This window comes from Episyrphus balteatus, chromosome 1 (genome assembly GCF_945859705.1).
Source record: "Episyrphus balteatus chromosome 1, idEpiBalt1.1, whole genome shotgun sequence".
Classification (NCBI taxonomy): domain Eukaryota; kingdom Metazoa; phylum Arthropoda; class Insecta; order Diptera; family Syrphidae; genus Episyrphus; species Episyrphus balteatus.
This window is the reverse complement of record NC_079134.1, coordinates 46,606,217-46,633,878: the sequence shown is the minus strand read 5'-3', so window position 1 is coordinate 46,633,878 and position 27,662 is coordinate 46,606,217.

Here is a 27,662-nt window from a genome sequence, read left to right as displayed (position 1 = left end):
CCCTTTTGCTTTAAAATAAATGGATACATTTCATTCAAACTGGTAATAAGTTATTTTAGATAATAAAATGCTGAAGTAGCTTTCTATTTACGCACGAAAATTATTTTATTTTAAATTTCTTTATCAATGTACAAATTAATTTGGTCCTAAGCTCTATCTACAAACGGAAAAGTGCGAGGAAACATTCCAGAGTAAAAATGTAATGCGCCCCCAAACGCCTTTTTGATCGCCGCCATACCACAGCCGCACCATATTCAAAAAATTCTTTTACATGAAAAAATTCATTGCACCAACACCGCACCACGTTCGCACCATTTCATTCTGTATTATATTTATCAGCACCGACTTTACATTCGTTTTCGATTTGCACGTGTAAAAGCGCTCATAATAATATATTCCTAAAACCTATTTAACCGGCTCAGTTAATACAGTTGGCAACTTTGAGTGAATTGGGTCGAAGGTCCAATATATCGGTCCAACCGGCCAGCAAGATGCGATGCTATCAAGAGTCAAATCGGAAGATTAATAAAAACTCAAGCGGTGACGCTGCGTCAATATAATGATAAATGTAAAGCGGTGCACTGCGGCGGTGTTTAGGGACCTGTAAGCGTCACCGCACAAGTGGTTACAGGGTTACACTTAGCAGTAGATTAAGACAACGTCACCCCACTTTTGTATAGTGGTGTACTAAAAAGTGATTTTTAAAAAGCAGTGATAGCAGTGATCAGTATATAAAAAAAACAGCGATTGATAGCTGCTTATTAATCACATTTAGGCCCAATCTCTCCATTAAACTTAAATCGCCATTAAAAAAGGGAATTTTAAAATTAAAAACCAAATTCGTTTAATTCAGTCTCTTTTGAGGATTTTTTTGAAGTTTGGCATCATTAACTAATTGAACACCAAATTCGACCTTTTAAGAGGGAATTTTAGAGCAAATGGAGGTTTTAAACAGGATCTCTATTTATTCACTCTCCATTAGCGTCAAATGTCATTTCATTTATTATTTTATTAAACAAAGTTTCAGTGTCAGTTAACAATTGAAAATGAATAAAACATGCATGAATATGGAAAAATGGAATGGTAAAAATGTTTTCAATCAATTTCATAATACCAACGTTTGGTAATTTTGGCTTACAGAACAAGTCGTTTTTGTGTTGTTTTAGTTCAAACGACTTGTACGTTATAGGGATGAATTGCTTCAGGTTTTGGTCACTACTGGCATATCTCTCTCGCCAGACAAGAGAGAAATTTTTGAATCTATGGGTATGAGGGTTAAATCTAAATGGACAACAATTTATTTGAAATTTTTAATAGACACAAAATTCAAAGAAATTAATGCATTTCTTATCCACTTCGCAGAGCGCAGAAGAGCACAGAGAATATCTACACGACTAGTGAAACTAATCAGGGTTGAGATGCTGCGTAATCCTAATCATCTCCAAAATTGCAATATTTTCAGCTTTTGGTTTCCACTGGTATATCGTAACACCGTCTGTGGGTTTTTGCCTGGCGTTTTAGCTGCAAAATACTTACGGGCCATCATTTTTGTGTTTTTATATTGTTTATCCTTCAAATCTTCAAATTTAAATATTATTTTATTTGACAAAAATGTAGCTTTTGACAGTTTAATTTTTCAAAAAATAAAGAATCCCTGGGATATTTTTAATGTTAATGAGTTTTAAATTTAAAGTTAAGTTTAAAGTAAAGAATGAAATGAATTTTTAATGATGGAGACTTAAAGACATCAATAGAATAACAAAGCTTTTAACTAAAACGAAAAATTTCAAAATTTAATAAATAAATTGGCCCTTAAAATAGTAGTTAAAGCTTTGGATTACCCTTTAAATTTCTTCCTGATTTTAAATGTGATTGAAAATATGACCCTGAACTTTGCAGACAATTTAACTGCTGGTCTTTGGACTTCTGCCACTGCCGTAAAACTCAACTGATTTTCAAAAACTTAACGGCAATCGCTTTGTCTCAACAAATACTCGATACGCCATTTTTTTGTTTTTTTTTTTTTATTTACCGTTTTTACGAAGTTTTGGCCAAAAGAGCCAAATTCCTCAAAAAAAAAAAATGTCGTCTAAAACTTCAGACCTCTGCCACTGCCGTAAAACTCAACTGATTTTCAAAAACTTAACGTCAATCGCTTTGTCTCAACAAATACTCGATACGCCATTTTTTATTTTTTTTTTATTTACCGTTTTTACGAAGTTTTGGCCAAAAGAGCCAAAATGCTCAAAAAAAATGTCGTCTAAAACTTCGAACCTCTCTCTGCCGGCAGAGGTTTTTAGTTTTTGATATTGTTTAACTTTCTTCAGCTTCTATTTATTTATTAAATTTTCGTATTATTTTAGTTTTATTAAATTAGTTTTATTATTGTAAGTTGGTTAGCCACTTTGAACAGAGATCGCAATTGTAAACGAAGTAGCTATTCATCTTCAATTTCTTCCTTTGTTTTTTTCAAATAAGACAGGCAGGTTAAATGCGTCCATTTCTTGCATAAATTGCAAATTACCCAATCTGTTCGTCTTCCGATCTCTCCCTGACCACAAACCAAACATCTACCATGTACATTTAATGATTTTTTGACGCACTCAACCTGTAATGTTTTTCTCAAAGAATCAGGGTCAACTTTGGTAATTTTGTCTATTCTTTGATTTAATATTTCCTGTATGTAGTGTATAACAAAAATACCGCAGTTATATCCATCCTTTTGTTTTGGATATTTTATTTTTTGTTTAATTTTAAATTTTGTTTTTGCATCAGAAAAAACTGTAGCGTAAAATTTTGAAAACTTGTTTAACAAATGATAAGCCCTTGTGCTATCAGGTTTATCGGCAGAATCAAAGACATAAAAACTTTTTTCTTCCAAATGGGCGTAACATAAAATCCAATGACTCTGGTCAATGTTCAAGGGTAACTAAATTGCGGTTTTTCCAAACCATTCTTGTTCAAATTTAATCAAAAGACTGGTTTCTAAATTGTCACATCCCTTTTTTAAAATTATTTGGCTTAACTCGCACATCACATAAGCCACTTTTTTATAAAAAACTGATTCTGAAATATATGAATTTGCACAATAGTCTACGACAAAATTACATAGCCATTCTTTATTGAATAGTGATAAATAATCTTCCCTGTATAAAAACACCTTGTTGGAATCATTATTTACGTTTATTGTATATCCGACAAAATATTGGCGAGGTGGGTTCAAGGTTTTGTAATAATTGTCGTTGGCAATTGTTTCGTTCTCATTAAATGTAAGTTTTGTACACAATTCGTTTTTGTTAACTGTTTCTAGGATATTCTTTCTTCTTACATAAGGTACACCTAGAGTCTTAATTTTTCCGCGATTCCAATGTTCCTCTGACATAATCATGCCTATTACAGAAGAAGCAGTGACTCAGTCCCCGGGAATCTACTCGATCCGCAACCGAATCAAATTTCAATGTGTGAACTCCCCGGGATGAACTGTATTATCGATCCACGAAAACACACTAAACTGCTTACCGACATATGTCATTGTTGACACTTACATAGCCAAATGTCATTCTATCACTTCCGCACCGGCGGCTTCGGTAATAAGAAATCTTGTGAAAGTGACTCACTCCCGCCGCAGTGCATCTGCGTCTTCGGTTTTGATTTGATTTGATTTTTCTTTTATTTTTATTGACATTTACACGTGGTGTGGGAAGGTCGAGTTCTTTGAAAGAGGTCTTTAATCTCTCAAAATTTTTTTCAATAAAACGACCAACTTTTAGATTTTTGTCATTTTCTAACTTGACTACCTTGAAATAGTTTTCCACAGAGCTATTGGTATAGTGCTTTTCTTGAGGACCTAATAAAATAGTCCAGAATGGAATAAATGGAATAAGATGTTCCATAAAGTATTGAGCGAAAATCTTTGATCGATAGTTGTTTTCAGGCTTTTTGTTGTCATTTTCAACTTCTTTTAAAATTTTATCGTAAATGGCAATGAATGTTTTTTTTTAATGGGCTTGATTTATAAACAGATTCGTTCGAGAAACTTTCTATATTCAAGTTTGTTTTTTCAGAATTGATTTCATCAATTACTTGTTGATGGTATTCTTCACTTGAAATATTTTCGAATGCTTGATAAAATTTTCTATCTTTTCGCTTGTATAGCGATATAATAAGCAATGATTCTACTTTTATTTTTAAAGAATCAATATCATGGCAATGCACAATAGTAGCAATTGATTCCAGAAATATTGTCATTTGTGGTCTCTTAATTTTATGCATCGAAAGATATCGTGAAACCATCTTCATAAGATCAGGATAACAAGTAAATAATTTAATAATATTTTTAGGAAACTCATTTTTGAAATAAATGTTTTCGTAAGTTAAAGCAAGATATTCCACAACAGTTAAATTGTTCCAAGAACTCATAATGGCATTTATACTTGCCAATGACCAATCACTTACCATAGCTTTTAATGGAGGCCATTTGACTTTATTACTTATCCAGTAATTCTTAAAAAAAGTTAAACATTCACTAATTGATAAAGATGTGTGGTTATTTGTTATCATTTCTAGCAAGGGATATAACTTTTTATTTATATTAACTATACCCGCATAAAAATAGACTCTCTTTGAATGTCTATACGGCTTCCGTATTATTGACCCAGTAGCATCAAAATTGCATACCAAATCATTATTATTTTTTAAAAGGTTTATTTGCTCTGTACATCCAAGATAAATATCAAAGGGTGTGGAAAATTTACGTATATAAATATGTGAGTGATTTGCTTCAATTATCTTCATATTGACGTCGATGATATCATTTGAGTGGAGATCATTTTTTCCCAAAGCTTCAAATCGCGCTTTTTGAAGTACTTGTAGTGTGTGCCCAAATTGATAGTTGCCGTCTCTTCGAGCAAGATTTATATCAATTGATTCAACTACTTTGTTGCGGATAGTAGTAGGTTTCGCGTTTTCTAGAAGTTCCTTAGTTCTTCTTCGTTTTTCTCCTCTGAGTTGGTAAACTAGGGGCAAGTCATGATTTTCAGAACTTTTAGTTGAAAATATTTTGACTATTGCATGCATACCCTTTATTTCACCATGAAATTTAAATTTTTTGCTGCAAGAAGGTTGGCAACAAGTTGCATAGTCACGAAAACTATTTTTATTCTTACTTTTCAAACCAGAAAATCGCAAAATACAAGAGATTTTCATTTGGCTTGGTAGAACCAATCTGATTTGGGTATGAAACAAATCAGACGAAATTTTAGCATTTTCAGTAATGAGCCCTGATACCACATTGATCGTTTTAATAAATTGATAAGTGTTCTCAAAAGAACTTATTTTTTCCGTGTTACGGCTTTCAGAAAAAGAAAAAGGTGAGTTGGAGTTCTCAAAAGAACTGATTTTCTCAGTATCATGTTTTTCAGTCGAAAAAACTGATACATTATCAAAAGAATTGATTTTATCGATGTAACGATTTTCAGATAAAGAACAAATTGTGTTCTCAAAAGAACTGGTTTTGTCATTATCATCGTTTTCAGGTGTAGAAAAAGCTAAGTTCTCAAAAGAACTGATTTTATCAGCATCTTGATCTTTAGGCAAAGAAAAAGATGAGTTCTTAAAAGAACTGATTTTGTCAGCAAAACAATTTCTCTTTTTTCTCAGCATGAAATCACACCAAGATCGAAATTTTTTGGAATCTTTCTTTCTAACACCAAGATACAAACATAGCTTTTGTATCAGTGGCGCATGAAAAAAGCCTTCATGAAATATTCCATCTAACACTTTCTCGATTTTAAAATTCTTCATTTTAATTCTCCGCAGTTAGGTCGCCAAACGTCTTCCAATAAAGCTTGCAATGAAATGAGACATTTATTTGAAAAAAAAAATTAAATTTGGGAAATAAATAAAAATTAAATGGGAGCCCAAAAAAAAAATAAAAACATTCTTTTGGCCGAAACTTCGTAAAAACGGTAAATAAAAAAAAAACTAAAAAATGGCGTATCGAGTATTTGTTGAGACAAAGCGATTGCCGTTAAGTTTTTGAAAAACAGTTGAGTTTTACGGCAGTGGCAGAGGTCTGAAGTTTTAGACGACATTTTTTTTGAGGAATTTGGCTCTTTTGGCCAAAACTTCGTTAAAACGGTAAATAAAAAAAAAAAAACTAAAAAATGGCGTATCGAGTATTTGTTGAGACAAAGCGATTGCCGTTAAGTTTTTGAAAATCAGTTGAGTTTTACGGCAGTGGCAGAGGTCTGAAGTTTTAGACGACATTTTTTTTGAGGAATTTGGCTCTTTTGGCCAAAACTTCGTTAAAACGGTAAATAAAAAAAAAAAAACTAAAAAATGGCGTATCGAGTATTTGTTGAGACAAAGCGATTGCCGTTAAGTTTTTGAAAAACAGTTGAGTTTTGCGGCAGTGGCAGAGGTCTGAAGTCTTAGACGACATTTTTTTTGAGCATTCTGGCTCTTTTGGCCAAAACTTCGTAAAAACGGTAAATAAAAAAAAAACTAAAAAATGGCGTATCGAGTATTTGTTGAGACAAAGCGATTGCCGTTAAGTTTTTGAAAATCAGTTGAGTTTAACGGCAGTGGAAGAAGTCCAAAGACCAGCAGTTAAATTGTCTGCAAAGTTCAGGGTCATTTGAAAATATGGAACAAATAAAAAGTAAGTTACCATTTTCGATTTTTTTAATAAGAAATAACTACTCTTTGTTGAACTTTTTTATTTGTTAAACTCTTCTCTACACCTTTGCTTTATTCATAATTAATCAAATCATTAGATATGAAAAACAGAATGCTCACAAAAAAACAGTGAAATTTTAAAGAGCTGATAATATTTTCCAAAAAAGAGCAGTAAAGTTACAAAGAACAGAGAGTAGTTTTACTAATAAAAGCAATAAAATTCATGTTTCTCATTATAAATATAAGAAAGAAAAAAAGAACTAGCGATTAGATTGGTTTGGATTTTTTTAAAGCTAAGGACTGAGCAGTTAGCAGCTATATTGAAGAGCAATCGCAATTGTTCAATGCTCAATGGAAGAGCAGAGTGATTGAAAGCAGCTTTCTTAGCCTCAGCTCTACTTGTGTATGACTCAAATGGCGCATAAAAAAGGCCCAGTGTGCATTGGTGGACCTATACGGGCTTTACGGTGTCTTTGACCTGGCCAGAAAGCTGAAAATAAAGTGGTTTAGATAGATGAGACCCATGGAGGGTATGAACACCGAAGCACCAGCTCAGCGAGTTTTCAAGACGTCAAATTATGGTCCACCCTCAATTAGAGAACAACCTTAAACAAATTGAATGTGCACAACTGGAGACTTCCTAGCTAGCTGGATAAAAGACCTTCTTGGTCAAGATCCATTCTTTACTGTGAGCGCTAACTTAAGTAAGTTAGTAAGTAAGTAAGACGGGCAGGCTTGTGAGGAGTCATTTAAATCATCTATTGAAAGTAGGAACAAAAAAAAAACGATTTTTACTGTACAACTCATAAAGTATGAGTTTTTCATACATCTACCTTCCTACATTTATCTACAAAATCCTTTGAAGTCAAGAATTAAATGCTGCATTTTCAAAATTAATCTGCTGATGCAAGCATTTTTATTGTCTGACTCATCATCAATTCATCACCATAATAAACACCCCATCATAGTCATAACCGTCAGGAAATGTCCTTAATTTTTTGTCGGTTTTATACTTTGACTTAATGTCGTAAGTATTACATCGTTCCCAACAACAACCAACAAAAAAAAAAATGAAACTCATGTAAAGTTAATGAATTTCAAGTCGAACAGTCAACGCTATCTACTGTACAGCAGATGAATGAACAAATTTTTTTTTTCTTGTGTTTGCCTCATCTTCAAGGATATTTAAATCCCCGCTGTGATAAAATCATCGTCGAATGAAAAGCGATGTGGTGATAAAAATGATGAAGTGCAGTGGTGTAAGTAGACTCGTAGACTGTATATCGATTACAATCAGTTGCCCATTTGATGTGTTCATTTTGAGAGATTTTCACTTTGTGATACAAAAAGACACTGGAGATATCCAGACTTCAGACAAAATCTACTCGTAAAATTCAAAAAGGGAGACACGACTTTGTTGACTGGAAAATGTATACAATTTTGTGCGGTTGCATGGAAATCACCATTCTAACCAACACATGCGTTCGGTTTTAAGGAGAATCTATTTAAGTATGCTCAGGACTAAGCCCGGAGAGGAGAATACGTCCTTAGATGATGTTAGACAATGAAATATTATACAATTTTGATGGACGGACGCTTTTGTTGTGTTTTTCAATGGGTACATAATTGATGCACTCAAGCGGAAGTAATTAAAATCAGATTACATTAATTAGCACGCACAAAAACCTATTATGTAAGGATTAAACATAAAGGGATATTACAAAATTATTTTTTCAATTTGTTAAGTTAAAAATATTTATCTATTTTGAATAATGGAAGATTTGCAGTTTTTTAGGCATCTTTATATTTTGTAATCCTTTTTTTTTAAGAATAATGACTTTATAGTTTGACATAGTTGGCAATATTCAAAATGAATGACTTGAAACAAGCGTTGTCCTTAAACTATGTAGTTTTTATGATAATCATATTTTACTCTTCAACCCAAGGCCGTCATTGAATTTGGGTTAAGTATAGCAATTTCCATTCAAGAAATGTATTACGACTTGAAGAAATATTATTAAAGTTCATTGCCCTTTTTATAAAAATGTGTATTCTTGCATGAATTATTCAAAGAACAGCACACATGAATTTCTTCGGATAGTGTGGAATCTTATTATAAAGGTCATTTTTCAAAATGAATCTGTGCCGTGATACGGTTATAGAGCTTTTAGCCTGGCATCCGAAAAGAAAGCAATCGAATGTGGACACAAAATTTTTCAAATGATGCGGACAGTGCATGGACAATTGTCCTTTAATTTCAAGACACTCAGAAGACTAAAAAGATTTGTATTAGCTGTGTTTTATTTTCCTCGTGATCCGGATCAGATCATCATTAGCTTTACAACAAAAGCAGGATTTTGTTTTGTTATTGTTTTGCAAATAAATCAATGATCTGGGGGTACATTCTATAAAAAACGAAACGAAAATGATCGTTCGTTTTCGAAAAAAGAAAGAAAATTTGCGACAGATACAGAACAAATTCTTTCGTTTTTCAAGTTGTATGAGTCAAACCTTTCGCACACACGAAAACGTTTGTTTGTTTGTTTTCGCCATACAGAATCTCACCCCTGATTTGGATCCACGAGGAAAATAAAACACAGCTATTATGTAGGTTAGGCAGGGCCGTCTTTAACTATTCTGGGGCCTTGGGCACACAAGAATTTGGGGCCCTTTTGGAAAGTAAAATAAGTACAATGGTTGGCTAAAAGGCAATGGTTGGTTAAGAAGGGATGCCAATATAATATAGTTCCATATAAAGTACCTAGTGTCTTTATAATACTTGCATTGAGACATCAATCGTTGCCACTGCCAATAATTGTACTTTTTATACTGCCAATAATAATTATACCCTGTATCCGTAATAAGTTTCAGTTTGAAGAATTGGAAAAAGAGAGCTCAAACGGACGATTTGTATGTGTTTTCCAAAAGCCGTTTATAAAATTTTATTTTAATGTCTCCTTTTCAACAAATATAGCCAATATAAAGTTTTCGAGATAATGCCCCAACCCATAGAATCCATTGCGTCCTCTGCGTCAATCAATCCGTTGAAGTTGAAGGATGGGCAGAAAGGGGTAACCCATATAATACGTCGTAGAACGGATTATTTTTTGACAGCTCACTTCAAATTCCAAGGTGTGTTCGATATTTTATCGCTGAAGGTGCACTAATAAAAATAAAATAATAACAGATTATCAGTTGTACGTATGACTTTGGCATTGTAAAATTGAACTCTACAACAGAATTTAGATATTTGATTGATATTATATTATTCCATATATCATTAAATGTTACTTTTATTTCAATTTCTTCACAAATGAACAATTAAAGTTCACAATTCTTAAAATCGGAGAAAAAAAAGAACACGGTTCTTAGTTCTGAAATTCCCTGGTTTGCACTCAGAAACAAAAAATCGAACTGATCTATTGTTGACAACCAATGTCAAAGGATACGACGGATGAAAAAGTAGAAAGTTGGGTTAAGGGCCCGACCCATAGAATCCGTTGCGTCCGTTGCGTCGAAGTTTTTGACTGACAGCTCGATAAAATACACACGTTCTTATGGGAAGCGACCCATAAGCGACGGATCGGACGGATGCGTTTTATGGGTCGGTTCTCATAAGAACGTGTGTATTTTATCGAGCTGTCAGTCAAAAACGTCGACGCAACGAACGCAACGGATTCTATGGGTCGGGCCCTTTACTTCTTCCGTCGAATGCGCCGCCGGCCTCCGTTCGATCCGTCGCTTATTGGTCGCTTCACATAAGAACGTGTGTATTTTATCGAGCTGTCAGTTGAAAACTTCGACGCAACGGATTCTATGGGTTGGGCCCTATATTACAATTTTCTCAAAAACGGATAACGATTTTGCATTGAAAAAAAAATGTAATGCTGCGAATTGAAATAAGAAAAATATTTTTTGGACCGTTATTAACGGTACCTACTTGCCATAGAACCGATTTCTTAATGTAAACGACACAACCAATTTTAATGAAAATTTTGACATAGAAAGGTTTATACTAAAATTAAGAAAACTTAAAAAAAATAATTTTTTTTTGAAAAACAATTTTTTTTAAAGTTATTTAATGAATTTTATGTGTTAATCTTTAAATACGAGAGAAATTCGCAATTTAAATTAAAAAATGTTTGGGGGTGCCAACCATTGTACCCTGGGGTTTTCCAACGGAAATAGTATTGATGTTTTTTTGCCGACGAATTGATTCTTTTTTCGTCTTTTAATACAAATCTACACATATTTTTACACTGATTTTAACATGCACTACAAATTTGACAGTTTTGCAAACTTCAAACGAAATTATTATTTAAGGAAAAAGATAATGGAAGAGAATTCGTTGCTTTTATTAATAAATAATAAATAATCTACCTACAGTAAAAAAAAAGATATTTTTCTTGTTTTCTTGAAAATATTATTGTCTTATTTTTTGGAAAATTGAATTTGGATTTGGTCGTTTGGATTTAAAATTTTGTCCGCATACAACGCCACATAATTTGTTTTCATTTAGGGCCAATTTTTCAATAGTCAGTTAAACAGTCAGTTAGTACTTATTCCTAAGGATAGAGAAAAAATCAATTTTTCAACAGGCAGATATAGCTTATTCCTAAGAATAAATCTATCTGCTTCTTTCAGAGACGAATAAAATTATTCTAAGGAATAATCTCAATAAAAATATTGTGTCAGTTGTCAAAGCTGTTTTGAAAGAATTTTGAAAAAAATACAGTGGAAAACAAGAAAACAAAAACAATCATGAATAAAAATGACGTTTAATTTTAAATATTTTTGAATTTGACAATTTTTTTTTGTTATTCTGTAGAATAAATTATTCTTGATTGAAAAATTCAATGTTTTTATCTGATTGTTTATGAGCCTAATAACTTTATTCGTCGAACAGTTAACTGACTGTTTATTAGAAGATTGAAAAATTGGCTCTTAGAAACATATAATTTCCGTATAGGTGTAGAAAAAACTTTATTTGATTGTTTGGTTGCCATACAAAAACTTAAATTTTTTGGTAGATGGTCTGCCTGACAATAATGTTTTGAGAATACATGTTTGAAAAATTTTCGTTCCTGTGGGGCCCTCCTGAGAATGGGGGCCCTGGGCACGGGCCCCGTGTGCCCTTATGGTAAAGACGGCATTGAGGTTAGGCACATTAATGTTTTATGTACATAATTGCGTTCGTTATTTAAGTTTTTTTTCGAGAATCAAGTTCGTAAGTGGAAAAACTGTTTCTAAATAATAAAAAAAAATCCTCTAATTTTTTCAGATTTTTATTTTGACACTAGATGGCGCCCCAAGAGGGTTAAAGTTTTATATCATTTGAAAAAGGTATGTGTGGACTTATGAGGGCATTTTTTTTTAGATATAGACAAAAAAGGTTCATGTCTACATTAAACAACATTTTCAAAAAGGTATGAATCATTTTTCTAGGACCAGGGGTTTAGTCAGTACATCCATGTTTTTTTTAGGTTTATTAAAACAAGTATGTTTTTTTTTTAAACAAGCATATGAAATAGCATGAAAATTAAAATACAACCCAAAAAAAAAAAAAAAACATGCATGTTCTGACTAAACCCCTGGTCCTACAAAAATGGTTATTACCTTTTTGAAAACGTTGTCTAATGTAGACAAGAACCTCATCAAATAATTTTGATTTAAATCTATATCTTAAAAAATGGCTTCATAAGCCAACATATACCCATTTCAAATGATAAAAAAATTTAGCCCCTTTTGGGGCGCCATCTAGTGTCACAATAAAAATCTGAAAAAATTAGAGGATTTTTTTTTTTATTTTTTAAATATTTATTATTTATTACTAGGAACTTGATTCAAAAATAACGAACGCCCTAATGTACATATTTATTTTCTGAATGGGTACTTATATAAAAATGGTAATTTCCGGTCTTTCTGTATTGTCTGTATAATAATGTTTGTCTCTAGATATAATGAGTTATAACTACCTGAAAAGATGGACCAATTAATATCAAACTTGGTATGTAGCGTTTTCTATAGACTCTCTGGTAGACCTCAGCTTTACAGCCCATATCCAAAAACGTTTATTTTATTCTTCATTTAAAATAAACAAAATAAAACAAAAATCTATTTTTAAATAGATTTTTTAAAAATCTCACAATGTGCAAAGTGTAGGCCCATGACACAAGCTATCATTTGGCATCACTCCCAAAAATTGCTCTCAAGCGGTTTAGCTTCCAGGAGCGTTCAAAGATTCGGGGATTTTTCAAAAAAAAAAATGTACCCCAACTTTCAAACGCGATTTTCTCGGAATTTTGAAAAAGTCGAAAAACCGGATTGTACCGGAATTTTTTTTGTATGTTAAAAAAATAATATATTTACTATTAAAAAAACCAAGAGAAAAGATCACGAAAAATTATCTGTTTTATTTATAAAAATATCCATGTGTTAAAATAATTCCATTAATAACTAAAACCAAACATCTTAACCCTAGTTTACCGCACGCAAAATAATGCAATAACCAAACTTGGGGGTTCGCGCGAACCCCAAAGCTTTTATGCACCTCTAATTGTTCATTATCAACAATTTGATGCATTGTCTCTTTCTTTTATTGATTAAGGTGACAGTTGCGGTGTCTTTTTATGATAACACGTATATATAACAGGTATATTTTTGCCAAAATATACCTAATAAAAATTGTTGAAAATAGTCCATTTAAAGTCTTGGGGTTCGCATGAACCCCAAGTTTGGTTTGTGACTTTTTTTCAGAAAAAAATTCCAGAAAATTATATAAAACCGCTTTTATGGAAAAAAGACAAAAAACGTAAACAAAAATGAATTTCGTTCACTGAGTTTTCATCCCAAGTCGAAAAAACGATTTAGAAAAAAGTTATAACCATTTAAACATGCGTTGGGGTTCGCACGAACCCCAATTTGTAAACTAGGGTTAAGCTATGGTGTTTTATAAAAGTTTAAAATATCTTCATATTTCATTATACTTTCCAAATAAAAATCAATGTATCCTCTCACCCATCACAGCTCAGCTCAGCTCACTTTACCTGAGCTCACCCAACAGCTCAGCTCAGCTCACTTTACCTGAGCTCACCCAATAGCTCAGCTCAACCATCAGCTCAGCTCACTTTCAGCTCAGCTCAAATGAGCTGAGCTATGGTACATAGCTCAAAAGTGAGCCAGCTCAAAATTTGAGCTGAGCTCAGCTCACTTTTGGACTTTGTAGCAACCCTGCAAGTTCCATATTGCTACTACTAGTGCTGAAGCACACACAATTCTCATAAAATTACCATATCGCACATTTTATGAGCAATTCATTTACTTTCGTTAACCATATACCGTACGTTCTGAACCGCACAACATGAGTAAATTTCACAGAATAAATTGAAAACTACATGGACGCAAGGAGGATGAAAGAATTAATTTATTGTTCACTTGATAAAAATGTAAAAAAACGAAGTGTGGATTAATTAATTTAATAATAGAAATTAAAAATATCAAATGAAATTCATTTACATATACTGAATGAAAAGTATAACTTTAGTCGCGTGTACATGTGTACACACACTCTTTTTTTTTTTTAATCCAATCTTGTTAATCAAGGGGCACGGTAGTGCCCAGCCAAGTTCTCTAGCAACTTTGGCACTACACCCTTATTTACAGGAAACAACTCAGGCCATTTTCGACCCCCCTCTAACTTCCACACCAAAGATGCTACAAATTTCAAACTCGCTTCATTTATTGAGCATGTCAAAACCAAACTCCTCACAAAATTTCAGCCTTTTACTCACTCACTCACTCACTCACTCACTCACTCACTCACTCACTCACTCACTCACTCACTCACTCACTCACTCACTCACTCACTCACTCACTCACTCACTCACTCACTCACTCACTCACTCACTCACTCACTCACTCACTCACTCACTCACTCACTCACTCACTCACTCACTCACTCACTCACTCACTCACTCACTCACTCACTCACTCACTCACTCACTCACTCACTCACTCACTCACTCACTCACTCACTCACTCACTCACTCACTCACTCACTCACTCACTCACTCACTCACTCACTCACTCACTCACTCACTCACTCACTCACTCACTCACTCACTCACTCACTCACTCACTCACTCACTCACTCACTCACTCACTCACTCACTCACTCACTCACTCACTCACTCACTCACTCACTCACTCACTCACTCACTCACTCACTCACTCACTCACTCACTCACTCACTCACTCACTCACTCACTCACTCACTCACTCACTCACTCACTCACTCACTCACTCACTCACTCACTCACTCACTCACTCACTCACTCACTCACTCACTCACTCACTCACTCACTCACTCACTCACTCACTCACTCACTCACTCACTCACTCACTCACTCACTCACTCACTCACTCACTCACTCACTCACTCACTCACTCACTCACTCACTCACTCACTCACTCACTCACTCACTCACTCACTCACTCACTCACTCACTCACTCACTCACTCACTCACTCACTCACTCACTCACTCAATCACTCACTCACTCACTCACTCACTCACTCACTCACTCACTCACTCACTTATGGAAAACTTCCCGTTAACGTAGAAACTTGAAATTTTACACGGTGATAGGGCTTGTGGTGTATACAAAGGGAAAAATCGAAAATTTGAGATTTTCAATTCAGGGGGCGTGGCATCCGCCCATTTTCGCTGAATTATCATCAAATATTATAGAGCACTTCTGATTATCGTAGAATCTTGAAATTTGGTAGAATGGTAGAGATGGTAGTTTATACAAAGAAAAAAATTTAAAGTTTGAGAATTTCAGCCAGGGGGCTGAATTTTCATCAAACATAGAGATTTTCAATTCTACAGCCATACCTTGCAAAAAGTAGTGAAATCACAACAAAAACATTACTGTTAAAAAAGGAGCCAAGTTCTCCTATGTTTAAATTATGCTGGCACAAAAAGTACTGAGATGTAAAAGTGTACCAAGTTCTAAAGTTTGGGTTCAAATTCGTATCAATAAAATTTTGATTGTTTACTTGGCAATTTTTGAAATAACTTTAAAAATCGGTAATTAAAAGAAAAATTGTCAAGAGAACAATAAAAATTTTATTGATACGAATTTAAACCCAAACTTTAGAACTTGGTACACTTTTACATCTCAGTACTTTTTGTGCCAGCATAATTTAAACATAGGAGAACTTGGCTCCTTTTTTAACAGTAATGTTTTTGTTGTGATCAAAATAAATTAAATCAACATTCCAGAGCTTAGCTTTATAAATCCAGAGGTAAAATTAATTTTCACAGTGTTCAGTTATTTTGTCAAGTCTTTTGAAAAGGGAAAAAAAAGAAGATAAATGGAAACTATACAAAATTTACTGAGTAATTTTGACTGAATAGATAATAAAAACGAAAAATTAGATCCTTGGATTTATGAAATTCGGATTGGAGCGATTGGATTTAAAATTAACTTTAATCTAAACTAAATTCAGAGTGAATAATATGGCCGTTAATGTTTCATTCACTCATGAAGACTTCAATTCCTGTTTTTAAAGCTGAAAGAGTAATTTGACTTTAAAGATGAACAAATTCTTTTTAAAAAAATTCAGTTAAACTAATAGAATGGACCTTAAAACTGAATTTTACATAATATAGTTTTCCATAAGCCCTTTACAAGCATAAAACACATGGTGACGTCATAAATAAGTTATCTGTCCTTACAATTACTACATTTTTTTTCCTCATTCATAACAATATTAATAAAAGAAAAAAAAAATATGTCCTTGACCAGGACATACACTCAGTTTCACTCGATTACGGCTTTTGTTTAATCGAATTTTATTATCTGCTTCATGTTTCAGTATTCGCAAAATTTTTAAAAGAATTTCAATAACGAATATTTGTTGGCCTAATTTAAACAATTCGGTATGTAGGTACTTGTTTTGTATAAAAAAGAAATAAGGGTTCTTTCTATCTCCAATATAATCCTTCCACTATAGAACTCCTAACTTCAATCGATTGAGTTCCATCATCAATGTTCGTTTCATTGGCAGCATTTGAATTTCATATTTGCAAATGAAGGCAACAACATCAACAGAAGCACCATGATACCGTTAATAGGATGTTCATTGAGAGCTCTCGTCGAAGTTAATTGAAAAAGGAATGCTAGCTGCTGCCCTCCTACACATTTTCCTACTAAATTTCTTCTACGTATAAATCTTTGACAAGTGAGGGTGGAAGAAGAGAAAAAAAATTAAGTTCCCTGAGATGTCTTTTCTTTGGTTTGACGTTGTATATACGGATGATGTAATATATTCAAATACACAAATAATATTCGAAGGATGAACGTTTTGGAATTCAAAGAACATTTTCTTCTCAATGTATCTTTAAATTGAAAGAACGAACAACAAAAAAATGCCCTTGATATCGATTTTGTTTTGTTTTTTATTTTTTTTCTTTGTTAGAAGATCACGTATCTATAAAATTAAGATGAATATCTATAGCAAAAGGACATGCTGCGTGTTTTTTTAATTTTACTTTCTTTTTCTTCAAAGGCGTTTAAGTTTTATTTTTTTCCATTGACAGTAACTCGAGCCGCAAATATTCAATTTCATGTAATTGCATTTCAATTTGTTTGAATTTTATCTCTTTTATTGGTTTCGCGTTTTTTTTTTTATTATCATCGAAGAGGGTTGAAAGTTTATTTTTGTGCAAAATCTAAAAAAACAAGACGAAGTAGCAAGAAAAATAAAATTTGACTTTATAAAAAATAGAAGAATAAAACAAAATAATCAGAATAGAGGGTTAATTTAATGATAGCGAATAACACTGCCCAACACACAAAAATTTTCCAGAACATTGTTTATCATTTCTTACTTAATTAAGGGTGCTGATTCTTAAAATAACATTAGTTTTTTTCTAGCAGCTCTAGTTTTTAAATTATTCACAGGCATATAATTTTTTTTTTTTGTAAATTTGTTTTTGTATTTTTTTTATTTTACTTACTGAACCGAAATACATTGCATTCGAAACAAATTTTTCCAACAAAACTTTAAAAACGCTTGTAATAATGAAATCTAAAAAAATAGTATGAAATTACCACAAAAATGTGAAAAATTAAAATATGTAACAAAATAGAGCTCCTAGAAAGCAACCAGTGTGATTTTTAGGCTTAGTGAACCCCAACGCATTAGGTTCGATAAGAAAATTTCTGGAAAATGTTAACAAACAGTTAAAATAAGCATAACTTTAAAATAAGTACGAAATTACCCCCAAAATGTGGAATACTAAAATATTTCAAAAACTAGAGCTGCTAGAAAGAAATCAATATTATTTTTGAGCTAACTGAACCCAAATCTATAAAATTTGATATAAATCTTTCTGGAAAATTTTAAAAAGTTGAAAATAATTGCTGGCCAGTGTAATCGGTACTCCTTCTGAAAAAGAGAAAAAACTTAAAATTTGTACTCAAAGTGGTATGATATTTGAGAAAGTTTAAAAATAAAAAAAAAATTGCTGAAAAATAATGTTTTTTACAATAGTGTTGCCGAATATTTACTTTTATTTAAGAAATGACACATGATTTTCTTTATATAAAAGAGAGACTAACCTAAAATTCACTGTATATTTAAGCCTTATAAAAAGTCATCCTTTTCTGTTGAAAAAATATCAATTCTATTTTCAATTGAATAAGGTTATAGGTTACCATATTTTTAGACCTACGTAACTTAAATTATTTTTGTCACTTTACGAGATTTCATTCTTTGCATTCCAAATGCTTCTTTGCCTGGCCATACATTACAAAGAAATTACGTATACAATAATGAAGACATTTTTTGAAATAGGGCGATCATGGTCATATCAAACTTTCCATTTTAAAGTTGGCAAGCTTTTCTTCTCATTTAAGGATCATCTTTCATTTCATAGCTACTTTAATTTTAAACCTTTAAGCTAAAAACCACCATCGTCGCTTTATGACTATAATACTTTATAAAATCTGAAACAAATTGTAAATTATAGTACGTATACACCCAGGTGACCTATGTTTTTTTTTAAATCTTATATTTTGGTAGTTTTGATGTTAATTTTTGGTTATGACTGTCCGAAAGGAAATTACAAGATGCCACTCAACCAATGTTCTTCTCTAACTTAAACGAAGAATACCTAATTTTTTAATGCAAAATAAAATTATGTCTTACAAAATCCAATTTATTCCAATTTGTCATAGCAAAAAGTTAAATTGTTGTTGTTTACTTGAAACAAACTTATACCTCTAACTCTATAAGCTTGTTTCTTGCTGTAGCGAAGAGTTTAGGGTTCTTGGTATGCAGCATAATGTAAGACTCTGCTCGGTTCTCGGCCACTGTGATGTGTTCGGCAATGAAAAAGCGGATGAGCTTGCAAGACCATAACATCAGAACCCCACAATGTGAAATAAAACGAAATATCGACAACAATATTAGATCTTACTTCTTAATAAACGTTCCTTAAGATCCTTTATAGGCGTCTTAACGGGACATAACCTACTGTGCTACCACAAAAAGAAAAAGGGGCTTAGTACGGATGATCTATGTAGAGGCATGCGGCAACGAAGACGAACAGGATAACACTGCTCACTTCCTTTGTCACTGTCCAGCACTCTGCCGCACTAGGAACAAATTTTTACGGAACTACTTCTTTAATGAATTAGAAGCACTATCCGAACTCTCAGGCAACAGCCTACTGAACTTTGTCAAGTGACCAACCATAGGATCACAGGTTAACATGAAGCTACAATACTTCAGGGTATCACAAGGGATCTACTTTTATCAAGTGTGATGGTAACAAAATCATCTGTCAGCCCATATAACCAAACCTAACCTAACCTAACTCTATAAGCTAAGTAACGCAAGAATTGCCTCTCCAAGGACATTTCATAAAAACTGACAAAAGAAAAATCAATAAAAATAGTACGTATACACCCAAGTGAACCAGTTTTTTTTTCATTAGCTATTTATTGTGTGCTTTTGGTCAACAAATAAAGTACATTTTTGGTTTTATTTAAAATAACAGGACGTCACCATACAATAATCCGACCACAGATGATCGTAGTTCGATAAAATTATGTATAAGGTAACAGAAATGTTCCTTCTTGATTCTTTTTTTATTTTGAAATTTTTAGAAAATTACCCTTTAAAATTTTTATTTTATATTATTGAACTATTTTTCAAAAAAGAATTTGGCATGTAATTCATACATATAAGTTCATAACTTTTTATTCCTTAATTAAAAGCTATAAAAAAGGTTCAATAAATATATTTTTATTTCAAAAGTACGATCTTTCTAACTTAAAAAAAATACTTTTTACCCCAAAATAGTTAATTGCGCACATTTTTCTATTTTTTTTTTACGGTATATGAAACGTCTATACAAAATTTCATCACACTACAACTTATTTTGAAAGAGTACTTCTTGGAAATGTTGTGACTGTTTATTGTAAGGGAAAAGGATGTTCATAAAAAGGCAAATAACTTTGTATGTGATTTCCAAATTATTTTGATTTTATTATATCACGTGCTCAAAAATACTTTGATATCATGAATCATTTATGAGCAAAAATGAACTTCAGCTACGGATATTTATGACAACAGCGAATAGTGTTGGAAAACTTAACGTTAGAAAATTTGTATGGCTAACTACTGCAAAATGATCTTCGAAAGTGCTCGCGCTGATATTCTTGGTTTTACTTTGAGGTACAAATTGTAAATTAATCTTAATGAGGTCAGAAAATAGGTTAATTCAAGTCGATGCGTTGTCATGCAATCTCTTAGTCGTTTTTGTACAGCGGAACTTGAAGCGTTTGTACATAATCCAAATAGTGTTGTGTTTGCTGCTGTAACGTCGGAGAAAGTAGTTATTAATGAAACGAAAACATAATTTATGCGGTTTTAAGGATGACATTTTTATCACATAAACTTATATTTTTCATTTTGTCATAGCTTTTTTTATTGGAATCCACTATAAACCTCGTAAAATGACGTCACCAAAAGTTAAATCTACACATTTTTTTCACTCTTTGACTCTTTTCAATTCAATGTTCAACAATAATTTACAGAAAAAGCAAAGATTTCCCTTCGGTAAGTAAAATTAAGCAGCACGAGAGGGTCAAACAACTTTGGAATAAAAGATGGTGACGAAAAAAAAAAACATCCTATCCGGTAATCACCTTAATGCTCTCCCCCTTTCCTTGCCTAAACAATGAAATTCAAAGAACAAAGTGCCAATGAAGACAGCTTAATCCGTTAAGGTGATAATCACAGATAAGAAATTCTATTAAGGAAATAAAGAAAATTACTTCTTCACCATTGTCCTATATAAATCAACTGACACAAGAAAAAAAAATAAAAAAGAAAGGACAATATCCTCAATTCCATGGAAGAAAATAAGACAGAACACGCACAACTCGAGAGACTCTTGTAATTTTTTTCCATTTATTTGTATCTATCTCCAGCAGCTTCGGATGACTTTAAGAGGTTATTTTTTTTTAAATTAAGATACGGGGATACGAATAAAGTTTTATTTTACGCAAGATCTAAAAATTCCAAAGTTGTTTAAAAATCTTAATTAAAACTTCTTTGATGAAATTGAGCCTTTTCAATAGGATTTGCTCGACTGTATTCGGTATACAATACCAAATCGAAATCGATTGTGAAGATTTCAATCTGCAAAAAAGGATAACGAAGAAAAAAGGATTTGCAAAACCATCAGTCTCTCTATGCTTCTGATGACGATGACGACAAACATATGTCATGAAAATGAGAAAAGCTTTGATGTCCCTGGGGAAATATGCTAAGCCGTTTATAATGAAAGGAATTATTGCAAAAAAAACAAAAAAAATAAATATACGCACACAACATACAGGATAATACCCATGTGATATTTTTGTGGTTTATGTCATCAGTTTCAAATTCTATGCAATTCTTTTCATAATGACCACAATGAGATAGGACGAATAAGGATAGAAGGAGAATGGGAGTTGTTAATTTTTTTGAAAATACATTAGCAGCTTCAAATTAAAAAAAGCAATTTATTTCACCAGTGAGTTATTAAAATGAGGATTTTTTTACTGGAGAAAATATTTGTTTTTGTTTTTGGTTGTTAAAGTTAAAAAAGAACAAGTTTCAGTACTCATACATAACATAGTAATATAATAGTCTGAAATATAACGTTGATTTGGATATCAAATTAGGATAGGAAATGGTTTTGTTTTCAATGCGAACATTTGTGCGGTAGGTATTTTTCAAATATAAATGTAAATTAGGGTGGGTCAAAAAATCGAAATTCATTTTTTTGATTTTGTACTCCGAAAAATCGATTGCTAGACACCTCTAGAATATACACACCAAATATGAACTCTTTATATTAATGGGATGGTCCTCCGCTTCGCAATTTTCCATTTTTACATCAAGCTTCTACTAATAATCTTGTAGGAAATTGAACATACGCATACCCTTTTTTTTTTCATTTATCTAACCGTTTAATAGATATTTGTCCAAAATTGGTCCAAAAATCGATAAAATCTTTAAAAATTCAAATTGAAAACAAATAACAAATTGAAAAATTATAATAATCAAACGCGCAAGACATATTCTTGTAGGAAACTGATTGCTCCACAAAAAAGGTTTGTTAACTTTTTTCATTAAGTAATCTAACCATTCTAAAGATATTCGAGGTCAAAGTTAAAAAAAAATTATAAAAACATTTTTTACTTTTAAAAATTTTCCAGTTCACTGAAAATTTATTATTTTTAAATTAGCAAGTTTTATTCTTGTAGGAGCTTAAACGTTCTACAAATTGATTGCTTTAACCGTTTAGAAGATATTCGTATCCAAATCACAATGCATACGGGTGATAAGAAAACTATTGAAATCAGGGGTTATACTGAGACCTTCAGGAACAAAGCCTCATTTTTAGTTTTTGTCAGTTTTATTCAACCTTAAAGTTTTTCAGGATCACGGTGGTGAACTAAGAATTTTTAGGAACCAAGGTAGAAAAATATAATTTGATTATTTTTACTCTGTATTTAATTCACACTTAACATTGTTGAGTTTTGTGATGGATCTTTTACAGATTTTTTCTCAGCAGTTGACTGTGCAAAAAAAGTCATATTTAAGCTCTGATTCCCCAAACAGGTCATTGCGCTGTCAATTTTCCTGTTTCTTGAAGATTCCTATATTGCCTTTGGTACCTTTTTTAAGGCTTTCAATGTCTGGTTTTTCATAGTCTAGTTTTCTAAAAAATTATGAAGGATTGGTTGGAGTTGCTAGAAAGTTCAAAGTTCTGGAACTATGCATTTATATTAGAAGTTTCTAAAAAAAAAGTGATGATTTCCTTGGAAATGTTGGCTTAAAATGTGAAAAAAAAGCACTAAGGAGTGTTAGTAGCCGTTACTATAAAATGACTATGACAATTGGTGATTGTAATGCTTTTGATCTGAAAGTTTTTTAGATTCCTTACAAAATTTCCAAATAAAGAAAAGTAAAAGTTTTGAGACCGAATACTGATGTAATTACTTTTTTACCAATTCAAAAGGTTGGTTTTCCCTTAGCACACCTTTGGTTTTACCGGAAGAAGATTTTGAATTTAAGACCAACTAAATGATCTAACTTGTTGATTGTTTCACTTTTCAAATATTAAATTATAAAAAAAAATTTTCAGCAAGTCTGAAATAAATATTTACCTACAATTTTTGAAAATAATTTCTAAAAGCGTCTGACAACCCTTTTAATCCGACTAAATATTGGGAGCTGGTCAACATTCTTGCTTAAAAAATCTACTTTTTTTAACGAAAATTCGATTTGCAAAATTCTGTTTTTTTCTATTGTCTTTTAAGATTCTGCTTTTTAAAATTCTGATTTTTCAATTCTGCCATTCGAATATTTAAAAATATTACCGTTGATTTTACCGGTACTCTCAATCCAGGTCTGCGGTTATTTATTAGAATATTGAACAAATACTGTACAAGCTCTCAGCGTGCCTCAAATTCCCACTTAAAATGTCTACTATATAGTTCTTGGACTTGGACTACCAGAGCCCACTTTCAAAGCTACTACATCAGGCAAACTCTATGGTGACAAGGGGCCAAAACAGCGAGATAAAAATTTGTGTGGGCCGCAGAACATGTTAAGCTACAATGATGAAACTATTTTTTTTTCATTTACCATTTTTTTCTCAGACCAAAGTTAGTTATTCAGGATTTTATAGGTAACTCATTCCTCTTAATGACTGAAATAACTGCTCGCTTCGACAGGTACCTACTGTGAAATTTGCAAACGATTTTATATGGCAGTTTTCAAGTGCACAAAAATACTTATAAAATCGGGCATTTCAACGAATTTGGAACTTACTTCGGAGTCAAATTAGAAATCGCTTTCCTCCATTTTCACATGATTCGGCATTAACTCTATGTTTATGGAACAAATCGAAAAAAATCAAGCGAACTTGTCTTTCAAGAAATATTCTGCAAGCCTTTTTCGTATTCAATTTTATAGTTTAGATTTTTTGTTTAGTATTTTTGATACGTCAAATTCTAGTTTATCTTCTGATGTTCCAAAAGAGCTAGGTTGCATTTGAATGCACATTTGCATTTGTTCACATATTCGTTATATTATGAATTTTCCTCGCAGTTTTGAGTTTAACTCAGATAAATGTTTTGCTACATCTAGGTAGGTATCGTGAATTATTATAAAAAAATTCCCAAGCCCCAGAATCGTTGGTAGGTTAACTCAGAATATTCGCTTCCTAGTTCACTTTAAGAAATCACAATGATTTAACCCACGAGATCTTATACAATTTGTTATTTTTTTTTGGTTTTGTCCCATATTTATTTGTTGATTAGGAAAAAAAGGAGGTGCATGTGTGTCGAACGCTGTGAACATAAAATCTAAATTATAATCTAAAACTCAAAATTAATAAAAATGTGGACTGGGCCGCAAAGTTATTCGTTGTGGGCCGCATGCGGCCCGCGGGCCGCAAGTTTGACATGCCTGTACTACATCAACTACATCAGCTACATTTACTACATCCAGCCGGGAGATATTTGTTATGGTTTAAAGAGTGGAAATGTTAAAAAAAATTCTTAGGCCCCAGTTTATCATCGTCATTTTTTTAAGTCCTAAACATTTTAAATTTTAAACATTTTTTTTAAATCCTAAGTATCATCTTTGGTTCCTGATGCGGGATCTGTATATAGTTAGAACGAGTTCACATTAAGAACGAAAATAGTCGACTGAATAAAAGACTTAAAGACTAACTTACAAACTTAATTTACGATCTAAATAATACTTAAATACGATATAACGATATTACTAATTACCTCTCCAGCATTATCTTCTATAGTAGATAATGTTGGAAAGAAAATGTATCAGATGATAATGCACTCTAAATGTATGTTTTGCATACGATAAGAAGTGTAATTAGTGACCTCCTACTAAAGGGTGGAGACTTATAAGTTAAGGGAACATTTATAATTAAAAGGAATATTTATAAGTAAAGGGAGCATTTCAATATGTAACAATATACAGATGTTTATTTTCTTGAAGCAAGTTTCTATCCTGATTTTAAAAAAATTCTAACTGAAAATATAATTATCTCCCAATTTATGAACATTTGAACATTATTGATAAAGAAAAATTCTCAGTCGTATGGTCTCATTTTATGTGGCATAATATAATTTTGACTGTATGTGTAAGAAATCAGCTGGAAACTCTACTTCCCTGACTATGAGGCCTATTAAACATTGTGTTGCTAAAATATTTTCAGTTTCTTTTTTTTTTTTTTGTTCGTTCACTAAGATGCCCTTAGGTCAAATCAAAGTGAAATCTCTGAATCCTCAGACTTTTCTCGTTATATGTGAGGGAGTGGGTGGTTTTCACAGTTCATCATTGTTTATACGGGGGGTGAGTTCTTGTTATTGCTTCTCTTCCTTTTGAATGACAGATAAAAACTTTGATACAATATAAGACAGCAGAAATATATGAATGTATCGAGAGTATAATAGGGAGCACATACTTATTCTCATGAAGCGTAAACAAACAGAAGTAATAGATCGAACTTTGAACGTTCAAGGCAATGACGATGACGACGACGACGTTCAGTGTTTGCTCAGGCAGCTTTTGCAAACAGAATGGTATTGGATTTCCTATTTTTTTTTTTTTTTCAAGGGCTAATATTAAAAACTACGGAAATGATTTCTGCAGATTTTTTGTTTGGTTTATAAAAGAAGAAAAATTTTGAAGTGTTTTGTGGAGTTGAAGAAAGAAAAAGCTTAAAGTATTATTTTTCCCCAAAATATAGTGGGATTTGACGGGAATATTTTATTATGAACGTTCAACATTTTTCTTCTTTAACACTTGAAGCAAACATTTGTTAAAGACCTGTTGAATTTATCAGATATGGTCAAAAGATTCTAGTTTGTTGAAACTTTTACTAAAAACAAGATAACTATTGTTGTTTGATAACTTCCAAGCCATTAGCCAAGCTATTAAACTCCGAGAATTGTTGGAAATTTGTATCGGTTTTTGCAAACTCTAAGACAAATCTTTAATTACTAATCTTTGCATTCTGGTAAAATGATAAGTTCCACAGAAGTCTACCATTTTGGACCTTTCCAAAAGACTGATTTTTAAGCTTTATTTTGTGACCACCAAATTGATGTCTGATGCAATCTGTTTATGCATTTCCATTAAAATAATGCATTTCCTCTGGTTTTAGTACCTACTCAACGATTCGAAAAAAATGCCCCCCTTTAATATTCTTTTTATGGAATTAGTTTTGGCTGCTAGAATTTTCCCAATTATTCGTCCACTTTTTTTCTTTCAAGGGTAGATTGCATGGAAACATCAGATTTTTGTTCAACAATAGAATTCATCTGATAATCAGTGCTAAAACGACGATATACTGCTGCAGAAGGGTATCTCTATAAGTTCTTTACCCTGATGATGGTTTGTTGTCTCCATGGTTAATGTCAAGGCAACATAATCATATCGCCTTCCACACGATTTAACATTAAAAGCTTTTAGCTTGTTTCTTGATGTTTCCCGCTTTATATGTTGGGAAGAATTTTGTTTTTTTTTTTCTTTCCATCACATTAAAGAGGGTAAAAATACGACGATTTAGTCATAAGGAACATAATCTCTTGTCTGTTGTTTGGTTATTTATTTTCTTTAACACTGAATTATATTTTTTAACAAATCTATTGAATTGTGAATTTTGGGGTATTTATCTTTTTGAGCTTATAAAATCTCTTATCTGGATATGAAGTAGGGAAGACCACTTCAAATTTTTCTGATCTTTCCGTCTGTCATGCAATCGCTTTAAAGACTCAAAATTATTAAATTTTAACTGAACAATTAGGCCAGTCATTTAAATATTAAAATATTCAAGATTTGCAAAAAATTTCATCGAACTATATAAAACTAATTTTGCAGCTTCCAAGGAATTTTTGAAGGAGTCCAGTCAAGCCGCTTCATATTGGCCAAAGACGGTAACGGAGAAGACATGTGTGAAAATCTGTTGCCGATGATGGCCAGCCACCAGTGTGAAAGAAACGTAATTTCAGTTTGAAATTTCTACATGGTTGGCTTTAAAAAATTCCAACTTTTTTTGTAGGCATGGTAGAAATATAATTGAAGCGTCATATAAAAGCTGAAACAATAAAGTTTTAGATAATATAAGATTTATTGTAAACATAGGTTGTCCTACAAAAAAAATGAATTTAAAGGTGATGGAATAAAGAAGATTTTTTCGATTTGTTTTTGCAAGAAAAATTATTTTTTAAGGTTTCACTTCTATCACGTGAGTTATATATATATATTAATTATAATATATTGTTACCAAAGAAAACAGTGTTTGTGGTTCTTCGGGTCGATTGCGACTGCCGAATTAGTTTTATTATTTAAATTATTATCAATCAATCACTTAAAGCT